This window comes from Adiantum capillus-veneris, chromosome 8 (assembly GCF_014529385.1).
Source record: "Adiantum capillus-veneris isolate H3 chromosome 8, ASM1452938v2, whole genome shotgun sequence".
In the NCBI taxonomy this organism is placed as follows: domain Eukaryota; kingdom Viridiplantae; phylum Streptophyta; class Polypodiopsida; order Polypodiales; family Pteridaceae; genus Adiantum; species Adiantum capillus-veneris.
This window is the reverse complement of record NC_140938.1, coordinates 141572691-141584697: the sequence shown is the minus strand read 5'-3', so window position 1 is coordinate 141584697 and position 12007 is coordinate 141572691.

Here is a 12007-nt window from a genome sequence, read left to right as displayed (position 1 = left end):
TCATGGATGCTTGAGAGTCAGTCGCTGCCTGCATCATCGCCTATGTCATTGCCTACATCATCGCTAGAAGGATCTAGAAGATTCTAGAAGTTCTAAAAGTATCAAGGAGATTCTAGAAGTTTCTAGAAGCATGGAGAATATTTCGAAAGAATCTAGAAGTTTTTGGAAAGCTCTAGAAAGTTGAAGAAGGATCTAGAAGGTTCTAGAAGAACTAGAAGGATCAAGAAGGTTCTAGAAGATTCTAACCTCCTCAAGAAGAACCTAGAAAGTCCTAACCTCCTCAAGTAACCTCCTGAAGCACTAGTATAAATAGGGGTCTTCGGCCACAAGCCCCTCAGTCTTGCCAACACTAGTTGTGAGGCTCCTATGAGGAAATCCCTCTTCTAGTTCTTATGTTCAAGTCTTGTCCATGCAAGCCTAGTCTTGTACTCAAGTCATGCAATCCAAGTCTTGTATCTAGCTCTCTTAATAAAGTATTAAGTCTTATAATCAATATTAAGCTTATCGTCAAGTCCAAGTTCTTGTACATTGTGAGTGCCTCCTCTTGCTCTCTTCTAGCTCTATACGCACTCATAACAAATGATCCACAAAAATACTCCATCATCATAAAGATAAGAGCAAAAACATATCCATCCTTCAAGTTTCAATGCATGGCTAGGTATCAATACCCCTTCATGCTTTACATAGGCACCAATTGTGTGGATAAATACACATATCCCATCACACAACATTGCCTCAAGCAACCTATTCCACAAACTGAGGGTATGTTAATTTCTTGATTCATCTCATGATAAACAACAAACAAATCTATGTTATCATCATCATTTACTACATCAAAATTATGCAATTCTCCATAAAAATTTGATGCAATTTGACCCACAATGCTTTGGTTGATGGTGCAAGATGTGAGTATAGAGCTACTCAGGGACTCTCCTTGGCTCTCTTGGCTCATAGGGTCCTCTCTCTTCACTCCAATATCCATCCCATTCTTGCCATTCCCATGTTCATTACGATCTTCATCATCAATTGAGTAATCATCTCCTCCCTCCTCGGCTATGGTATGCCATGCTCTCAAAAAAAATTTAAGAAACCTTTGTTGATGAAGCAACTCATGCAAATTTTGAGTGTTCTGGTGCAACTCTTTAATGAGATTCAAATGCAGATACACATTGTGTGTGCTCCCTCCATGCTTGTGAAACCATACATATGCTTTCTCTATTGCACCAACAAAATCGGTCAACCATGCCTTGGGTTTATGCAAATTGTTGTGTTCAATGTCATACTTCAAGATATAAATGTTCTACAATAATGTCAATGAGCAATGCCGAGCTTTATGATCATTATGATTGCATTGTGCCAATGGCTTATTGCAACACTTTTCCCATTTGTGGTTACTCTCCCCACAAAAAATACAATGCTACTTATTATTTTTCCCCATGCCATCATTTTTCATTATTGATGTATTGCAATGCACTTAAACATCTCCTAACATCATGTCAATGACGATCTTTGTAGCGAGAAACTTTATTCTTGTATCATTCACGAGCTTCATGTTAACAGTGTCAGCATCACCTCTTAAAAAGTTGAAAATTTACTCATTTCCAAAATCCGAACTGCTTTGTCTAGTGTGTGCCTTCAGACCAAACCCTACGCCTTCATCCCTATGTTGCAACCATCGTCTACAGCACACAGCGATTCTACAGTTGGAAATTCCCTAAAGCGATTTTGCTTCGATGTTGCATCTGCCTGGTCTAGCGCACCAAAATCCCTGCAATTGTTTGCATCCTTATCCCCAGTTGTAGCCAAGTGCTTCTTCGTAGTCGCCAGTTCATAGAGAAATGAAAATGATATTATATTAAAATTACGTTCAATTCATTACTAAAGTGGTTGTGCTATGGATGCCCCGAAGCCAACAGCTTTTCCTGTGGTGTAAACTTTTATATCTCGTATTCAACATTGCACATGAAAATCATTGTAGATGGATGCCTCCTTGCACTTGACCTTGTCATTTTTCTACCCTCACAATTAAATAAGGGTTTTGGTAGTGCATTTACAGTGTTCCTTTGACATGGTGCTACCTTGCATTCACAAAATTGTTGCAGTCTCTTTCGTTGTGCTTGACTGTTTTGTGATAGCACTTAGAGAAAATATACAGATTACTATGTGTTAAGTATGAAAGACAATTGTGAAGTACTGTTACCCCTTTGGTTGCAACTCAGAGCACTAAAATCCCGTCATCTACACCGCATTGTGGTTGTTCCTCATACCCTACGCTGCAACCGAAGTACTTCCTTGCAGAATGTTTTATGTGACATTCATAGAAACCATAGAGTATACTAAATGTTGAATGCAACTTTTGATCACTGAAGATGGTTACTTGAGCGACTGCAGTTGCCTAGTGCATGAGCAGGTCGCCCCTTTTATTGGTGCAAAATTCAAAGCAGAGGGTCTTGAACTCAATCCATGTCGACAAAGAGCTCTCAAAGCCTCGTGATAACCACCTCGCCATCTCCTCTTCAATGATATGGTTTTGTTCCCATGTCTATATAGACACACGCAGCAGGGATCGCCAAGTGTAAGAGGGAGAGAAGAAGGCGGTTAGAGCACGAGCATGAGGGAGGAAGACATGAGAGAGACGGTTAGAGAGAGGGCGTGAGGAAGATGATGCGAGAGAGAGAGAGAGAGAGAGAGAGAGAGAGAGAGAGAGAGAGAGAGAGAGAGAGAGAGAGAGAGAGAGAGAGAGAGAGAGAGAGAGAGAGAGAGAGAGAGAGATAATGCAACAATCTTTGCTCGTTCATATAATTGATGCTTGATATTACAATATAGAAGCCTTATTTATAGCTTTCCCATGCCCTTTGGTGCCTCCACCTAGGCAACCCTTTAATTCTCCTAGACCTTAGTGCTAACCTAGTGAATAGTGCACATTTATGGTTCAACACTTTTGCCGTGTACTTCTTCTTGTACATCCATTTGCAAGGCAATGTCTATTTACCCTCTAGTAACTCTATCAATTCCCAAGTCTCATTGGATAAAATTAAGTTATACTCAGATTGCATAGCATGCTCCCACTTCATGCTATCTTCCATCTCGACAACTTCTTTGCAATAAGTGGGCTCATCGTCGCAGCCAATGATTAACACACATTCCAATGCTTGCTCAAACCACTCAGGGACACAAGATAAACATGTAGATCTCGTCACTACCTAACTACTAGATTTGGCTCTCTCTGGAGCACTACTAGTGGTAAGAACATCACCAATAGAGTGAGTTGGTTTTCCCAAATTTCTGAAGGTTACATGCTCAAATTTGACTTTTCGATATTCGGCCTCTTTAACAAGCTGTATGCATTTTAGATTCATTGAATATCACTTGTGAGATGCAAATAATCTTTCTAGATTTTGAATGCCAGAGACGATCTCTCGTCTCTCCATCTGCAACATAACCAATGAAGATGCACTTGTGTTACTTGGGATCTAGCTTCTTGCGAAGTTCTTTGGGAATGTTTGAGAATGCTTCATACCCAAACACACATAATCTATCATAGGTTGGCTTCTTGCCAGTCCACATCTCCTACGGAATCTTGAAATTCAAGTTGTGACTCTTTCTTGAATCGTGTGATTGATACGCTCAGCAATGCCATTTTGAGAAGGTATGTTTAGTGTGGTAAACTATCATTAAATCCCTCGTTTGCTACAAAAATTCTTAAACTTTGTGGAGACATACTCTCCACCATTGTCCGTTCAAAAAGCTTTTAGCTTTCCACTAGATTGGCTCTCAACCATGGCTAAGAATTGTTACCAGATACATGTGGTAGTGATGTGTGTGAACACACTAGGACCGCCGGGGCATTTTTCCCCTCTTTAGGAGGTTTTTTCCCCTCTTTAGGAGGTTTTTTCCCCCGAGCATTGTATATACGCCCATCACTCTAGGGCTATCTATCTGTTAACCCTCACGGCTCACGGACACCCCATCACCTACGACGGACGTGTATTATATATTTGGTAGAGTCAGGTACCGGGCTTGTCGGACCAATAGGAAAAGGGTAAGAGTGATCGCCGATGAGAGGCGCACTCTAACTGGGACATTCAAGGGATTAGTTGGCTAAGCATGGGCGCCCAAGTGTGAATGGGGTGAGCTCATATAAAAGCCAACTAAACCTAAAATTCATTCATTCTGTCATTTGTGCAATAGAAGAGTGCTCTTGCTCCATCTCCATCTCCATCTTCTTCTTCTTCACCTCCTCGTGTGTGTGTGTGTGTGTGTGTATGTGTATGTGTGTGTGTGTGTGTGTGTGTGTGTGTGTGTGTGTGTGTGTGTGTGTGTGTGTGTGTGTGTGTGAGAGAGAGAGAGAGAGAGAGTGCGATCGAGCATTGCGGCGGCACGACGGTGGTGAAGCGGTTGAGCGCGACGTAGCGGCGTCTCCTTCTTCTTCGTGCCGAGGAATCCTCCACAGCAGGAGCATAGAGCGGTGAGTGACACACCATTGCCCTCTTTTGAGCTTACTAGTTAAGCTAGTTGTGTGCTTGGAGCCGTCTATGGCTCGCACACAGTGTTAGGCAAGGTCCTTGCTTCGACAGTGCGGCAAGGAGCGCACATTTTTGGCGCCGCTGCCGGGGAATCGCCCTACACTAAGCCCAAGAGGCACTTTGTGCTTCTCCTATGAGTTGTTTGTAGTAGGAAAGAAGAGGAAGAGGAAGAGGAATGAGTTGTTTTTCTGCAAGTTGTTAATTTCTGTGTTGTCCACAAGTTCTGTGATTTCTGCATAATGTTGTGTTTTCTGTTTGCACACAGTCTTTGCACAATTAGTAGTCGTTAGCTTGTTTGCAGCGAATGAATAAGTAGGAAGGCAGTTAGCAATTTCTGCTTGCACACAGTCTGTACACAGTTTTCTGTCAAGGTTTGCCTGCACACAGTCTTTGCACAGTAAGGTAGTGAGAGAGGAAGTAGGTGGACAGTTAGCTCACTGTCAGTAAGCAGTTAACAGATTAGTTAGTAGATTAGTTAGTGGTTAGCAGCACTGTTAGTAAGTAGATAAGGTAGTGAGCTGTCTGTAAGTAGATAAGGTAGTGAGCTGTCTGTGAGCTGTGAGCTGTTGACTGGGAGGTTAGGTAGGTGACAGCGTGTGTGGCCAAGAAAGAGTCACCAAAACCGCGTGGTCGTCGCCCAAAAAAAAAAACTAATTTTTAAAAAAAATATTTATAAAAAAACCGAAAATATTTAAGCGTGAGTGACTGGGGGGCTACACTAAAATTTTGATCGGGATCGGGATCATTTCCCCAAGCCCAAGCCCAGGCCTCAATCCTATGATATATACTAGACTCACTCTTATATATATACCCTACCCCCTCAAGAGGGAATGAGAGCATGTGGGGCAAGTCCTCCACTCTCCTCCCTTCTCTTCCCACGTGCACCCTTAGACTTTCTAATTTGGGCCTAGTTCCCTACTAGAAATTGACGGTTTTAGGGATTCCGAGGGCATAAAGTGACCAAATGGAGGGTTGTAAAGCACGGCGCGTCCCTCTGACCGAGACGCTCGTTTTGAGCTATCATACGTTCTATTCTATAGCTGGGTCAGAAAAAAAGGACCAAAAAATCAAAAAATAAGAAAAGACTTGGGTTGCAAAACACCCAAAATTACTAGGTGAGCAGCCTTCACGGGCCCTCACTGACACTTCTAGGGGATCCAAGTCATATGAACCTACGCTCTGGACGAGTGTTAGAGCTCGAGCATATTGGTAGTGCCTCCATTTACGCGGGCACCCATTATTCCTCCACCCTAGGTTCTGGACCTTCGGCCGGGACTCAAGGTAGCGCGACCCAAGATCCTCATATCGCGTCTAGTGATTCTTCCTCTGACTACGAAGTCATGGAGGGGTATCCTACACCAAACCATGATAGTTCAAGTCAAGACATGCATGACATGGGCCCACGGCCTGGGTCCCAGCGTGTTTAGCCGCTTAAAAGAGACCCTTAGTAGAGCTACTCGCTCCGAACATGCGGTTAATGAAATAAATGAAGGGAGTGGGGAAGTAAATTCGTCATTTATGCCTAAAATGGACCCTATGCTTCTTGAGAGTGTGCATGTGAATGTTCCATCCACTGCACCTCCTGATCCTTTAGGCCTATCTCCCTCTGAGGTTTTACTACCCGATGGTAGGAGTCTTGCCGAAGTGCAAGAGATCGAACGCTATATGCAAGCAACAAGGGAGAGGGAAATTGAGAACCTACGAGGGCTAGAACAAAGTCGAGCCCTGAAAGCAAAGGCCCCTATGACAACAATCATGCCAGCCGAGCAACCGAGTGCTCCCAAGGTAGCAGTCACGGAGGGGCAAGCTATGGGGAGCAATAATGCTTCCACTTCAAGGGAAACCTCCAGCACGACAAGCCTAGATGGGATATTCTTAAACGAAAATTGGGAGTATGACCTACAAGCAGAAGCTTTAACTGATCGGTACACAGGACACACCTATCATGTGGGTTGGTTAGATGTTCTACAATCCACATCTGGTGCTACTAGCATAGATGAGCAACAACAGAAAGTTTGTGATATCCTCCATAGGATTGTCGAGTTAGAAAGACAAAACACAGAGATCAACATGCCTTCAACAGGCCTAATGAGATTCTTGGATACGGGAAAGGCCAACCAACCAACCCTGTCACAAATGGAGACTCCCTCAGTGAGCCCCATTGATCCTCCATATGTTGTTTCGCCAGGAGCCTCAGTACAATCTGAGCCCACAAGTGGCAGATTTACCTTCCCAGATCTAGCTCATCTTTCCCTTAATGACACTACGGCTACCATGCATATCCCAATGGTGAGCATGACAAGAAGTACACCATGGAGTTCATTTGTTAACACTGCGCCGATGCCTAGTAGCACAGTGTCCCCAACTATACCTACATGTATGTATCAATCATGTGCACCTGTCGTACCTCAGCCTCATGTAGCTCCTACACCTCCGATTATTCCAAGAGCTTACAATCCACAATGGAATTATCCAAGCTCTTATACAAGTGGAGCCATGCCATTTAATAATAACATGCCATATCAGGCACCCCCTATGCCTAGGGCCACGCCTGTAAACTTTGGAGCATCGTCTGGTACACCACCATACGAAATATGGGACCCAAGAGCCGGGCGTATGCCAAGGCCAAGGCCAACTCCCATCTCACATGTGGTTCCAGGAGCACATACACCCATTATACCTGCTCAAATAGGAGATTTGGCAGCATTTGCTCAAACTATCGGTCGCTCTATTGCGGAAAACATGCGTAGTGCACCTGATAGAGAGCCTAGGAGCAAGGCAGTTCAAGTAGCTAAGCTCACACAGAAATTCAATGGAGACGGAGATGCTAGAAAGCATATAGAAGTCTTTGAACATGTGTGCGATTCCTTGGAAGAGCACAATGAGCTACATAAGTGTAAGGCTTTGAGTTTGACCCTAAGCGGAAAGGCTGGAGATTGGTATAGAACCTTAAGAGTAGAAGAGAAAACGATCTACTCTACTCTTAGGAGACTGTTCTTAAAAGAATACATACGAGAGGGAGTACTTTGGGGTGTAGCCTCTCAGCTCCAGAAAGCCCAACGAGAAGAAAGTGAATCCGTGAGAGACTTCATTAGTCGCCTAAAGAATTTGAATTCTCGATGCAATCCAAACGAGCGATTCAACAACAACCAATTGCTCGATAGATTCATTAGGGGACTACGACATGAAAGTATCTATAATGGCCTAGTCATTAGAGGTATCACTACTTGGGAAGCAGTCACCATGAATGCAATCCAATTGGAGGATAATTTAATGATTGTAGGAGAAAGAGTGTCTGTCGAGCCGAAGTCTAGTAGCTCGCAAGCATCAGGGCATGAGCCAATGAAGATAAAGCCAATCGTGAAAGAGCAAACGATATCTGAGATGACTTTGGCAGATCTCACAAAGGCCATCCAAGAAAGCCTTAGGGGTAATCGTGCTCCACAAAACACTCATATGTATCCAAGAAGGGAGCAACAATGGTGCTCAATTTGCTTGGGCCCACATACTACGAGTGAATGCCCTACTTTCAGAGTAAAGTTTAACGGGACTTGTAATGCGTGTGGTAGGTATGGCCATCAAGCGAAGGATTGCCTTATGCTTAAACACATCATGGAAAATAGACCACCTATAGCTGGGGCAGACTCACCTCGAGTTCCTGCATTGATGCCTACCCCACCCATGGAGCAACAGTTGCCATTACAACACATGGTCCCTAGAACCCAAAATGTGGTCCAAACCACACCGTTGCCACCTCCAGTGCTAGGACCGCAACCCCCTCATCCAAGAGTTACACCTATGAACCAAATAGGTTGCGAGTCATCTAGTACTTATGTAGATTGCGAAGAAGACATAGACTCTAGTATCACCTATGGAGTCGACATGCTTGAGGAGTGTCCCATGTACTATATGGAAGACCATTGGGGACAAATCAAACCGGTATATCAAGCTACTGCGCTAGCAGCAAAGGCCAAAACATTAATAGTTTTACCAAGAGACCACCTCTTCAGTGCTACAAATGTGGTGGACCACATCGAGTAGCTGAGTGCCCCATTAGAATGCAAAAGAATGCTGCACTAATGCAAACAAGTCAAGGGAGTGCATTGGCAATGCCAATACTCATTTGTAATCGTTGTGGCATAGATCATTTGATCGCATAGTGTCCTAACAATCCAAACGCACCAAAAATCACACCATTGAACATAATAGAGATTGTTGATGGGACACCACCAACTATAAACATAGCACCAGTGAATGCACTCACACGATCGATGCTCCAAAAGCAAAATTACATCCTCGAAGAGAGAGATGCTGCATCCATTGGCCGAGCGAGAAAGAAGAAAACACGAAGAAAGAAATCCCTTAATGCTTCTAGCTCAAAACCTAGTTCAAAGACTAACATAGGGACAGGAGAGGATCCCGTCTATATGAATGACCCTGAGGATGACTCAGATTTGATAGAGACCACGGAGACCAAAACTGTTACTACAAAGGAAAAAGGCAGTGAGGAGGATCACGAGAGGGAATTACGACGAACACCAAAAGAGTATTCAATGTTAAACTACCTAGTTGCGAACCCCCAAGATAAGCCACGAGAGACAAAAAATGAGGATTGCAAGAGAAATATTGGAACCTATCCAAACCCAACAATGGAAATTGAACGAGTCCAACAACTGAGGGGTTTGGTGGAAGAAACTCAACGAACATTAGAACCTGAACCCAAACATATCCAGATGACGGACACAGTGTTTCCCACACAAGTTCAACCTCACAAGAACTACAGGCCGTTAGCTATACCCAGTATCATTCGGGAAGAGAGTGAGGGTAGGACATCTGAAAGTGGACACACACCTTTCCTACTAGAGAGAATATTTGGTGAGGGAATGCTCGACCCCCTTGAGGAAGTGGAGATTCCATCTTCACCATTCTCTTGTCAAGGTCCTACGTCCCACAAGATGCCATTAAATGTTGCCAAATTGATGGATTTCATGTCTTCAGAAGTTAGAACCACCATCATGTCCAAACTATATAAAGACCCCGAGCTAGTCTCAGCTCTTCGAGCCTTCCTCAATGGAGAATTACAGGCCGGATTACCACAGTTTGCACATATGAACAAACCTGACTCGGTAATGAATGATGAGGAACATTTAGCACCACCATCTGACCTAGCGGGACATGAATCTGTAATTGAAGTACCCGTTAACAAGTTGGGGCAATACTTTGAAGGTGATGAATCTAATGCTACTCTAAGAACACGACCCTTGTAATATTTGCACTCTAACCATCATCTATTTGCGTGTACAGATATGGCTAGTACGCTAGAGTCATCCACTCCTGCCTTGGGTGAGAGGTACCCTCGTTACTTTTCACAAATATTTCACATGGTCTTTCCAGTGCTTGCATGTGAATGGGATTTGATAGGTACGCTAGCATGTGAGAGGAATTTTGAGGAGTTAGAATGGCTAATACATCTCTTGACCACGTCTGATCCATACTTAGTAGAGAGCGTTTCTCCCATTGCACAAGCCTACCCTTTTGACCAAGATGACTATAGGCGTCTAGTGACCTTCTTAGTAAACTTGGGCACCTATGATGAAGAAGAAAATTTACAGGACTACACGGATGGCACATATGGTCTCATGGATGATGACTTTGTTTATCTCGACGACGAGGATAGGGGTTTAGCCTTAGGGTTTCCCCCCAACCTCTACAATATCCTATTCCCTTGACTCTCTAGGGGGATTGCAAATAATTAGGTTAGGGTTCCTTATGTTTTTTGTTGTGTTCAATAAGTGTTGGTACCTTTTTCCACTAATGTGCCTCCTGGAGGTATTCCTGTTGTTTCCTAGTGTGTACAGGAGCGTGTTGCTATTGGTAGGATTTGGAACCTCATGGAATCTTTATCTCGACTCACTCTTCAAATCAAGCGTGACCATCGACACAAACAGGTGTTTCTTGTCCATTATCATTGCCCCTTATCTTTTTTGCATCTATGATTGTCTGCTTTAATTGTGATTGGTAGGATAATATCCAGCACATTTGCTTAGTAACAAACATTTAATTCAACGTAATTTTTTGTCATAATCACTTGTCTAGGTTTAAAAATCAAGCAGTCCAACTAAGCTAGTTTGACCAAGTTAGGTGTTAGAGATCTTCTCTTAATACCATGGGGAATGCCTTCCTAATAATCAATGGTTACTTAGGTTCTTAATCTGATTTAGGCAGCATTGTGTGAAATGTACTAGGGTTTTCTAGTGGGCTTGACCCTATTGACCTTTAGCTTAAGTATTATAAAGGGAGTTTACTAGTGTGATGAGCCTGGGGAGGTCTATCAGTGTTATATGACCCCCCAAAGTTACAAAATTAAAATGCTGAAAATGAACAAACAAAAAATCAAAGTGCCACACTGTAAAATCTTAAGCTGGAAGAGAAATCTCAGCTTGATTTGGTACTTCACTCACATGTATTGCCTATGGTACTAGAGCCCTAGAGGTTCCCAGTGTGGGCGCTTTTCCTTGAAAAGCAAAAAACCCAAGGCATACAAAATAAGCACACACATCAAATTGAATCACTGTGAAAAGACTTTGGGGGGTCAAAGAAAAAGTAATCAGTCAGGCGATGATTTCATGAGAAATTCCTTTTATGGTAGCTTAACTATAAGGTCTTCTAGATATAGCCTCTAGTCAGCCCTCGAACATGAATACTTGGCTCTCGCGATTAAACAACTTAATTAACCACAGAAAATTAAGAAGCTTACCCATGGTATTAATATTCGATCTCTAGTGCCTTTCGACCGTCAAATTAGCGACCCCAGACTTGTTTAATTTTTTACCTTTACATATGTTTATGCATTTGATTAAATTGCAATTTAATGTTCATTGCTGACAAATTGTTTGAAATTCTTTTACCAATCAATTTGTCTACCTAAAACTGCGTATGCTTTTTACTCACTTATGAGAATGCAATTACTGTGCCAATGTTGTTTGATTTTGTAGTGACTGAAGAAGGCTAAGGACATTCATCTCAAATTCTCTTCCACCTCGACGAACGAGCTTCAACTCAAATAGCTTCCGAGGATGGAATCTACATCAGGAAGGGGGGCATGTTAACCCTCACGGATCACGGACACCCCATCACCTACGACGGACGTGTATTATGTATTTGGTAGAGTCAGGTACCGGGCTTGTCGGACCAATAGGAAAAGGGTAAGAGTGATCGCCGATGAGAGGCGCACTCTAACTGGGACATTCAAGGGATTAGTTGGCTAAGCATGGGCGCCCAAGTGTGAATGGGGTGAGCTCATATAAAAGCCAACTAAACCTAAAATTCATTCATTCTCTCATTTGTGCAATAGAAGAGTGCTCTTGCTCCATCTCCATCTTCTTCTTCTTCACCTCCTCGCGTTTGTGTGTGTGTGTGTGTGTGTGTGTGTGTGTGTGTGTGTGTGTGTGTGTGTGTGTGAGAGAGAGAGAGAGAGAGAG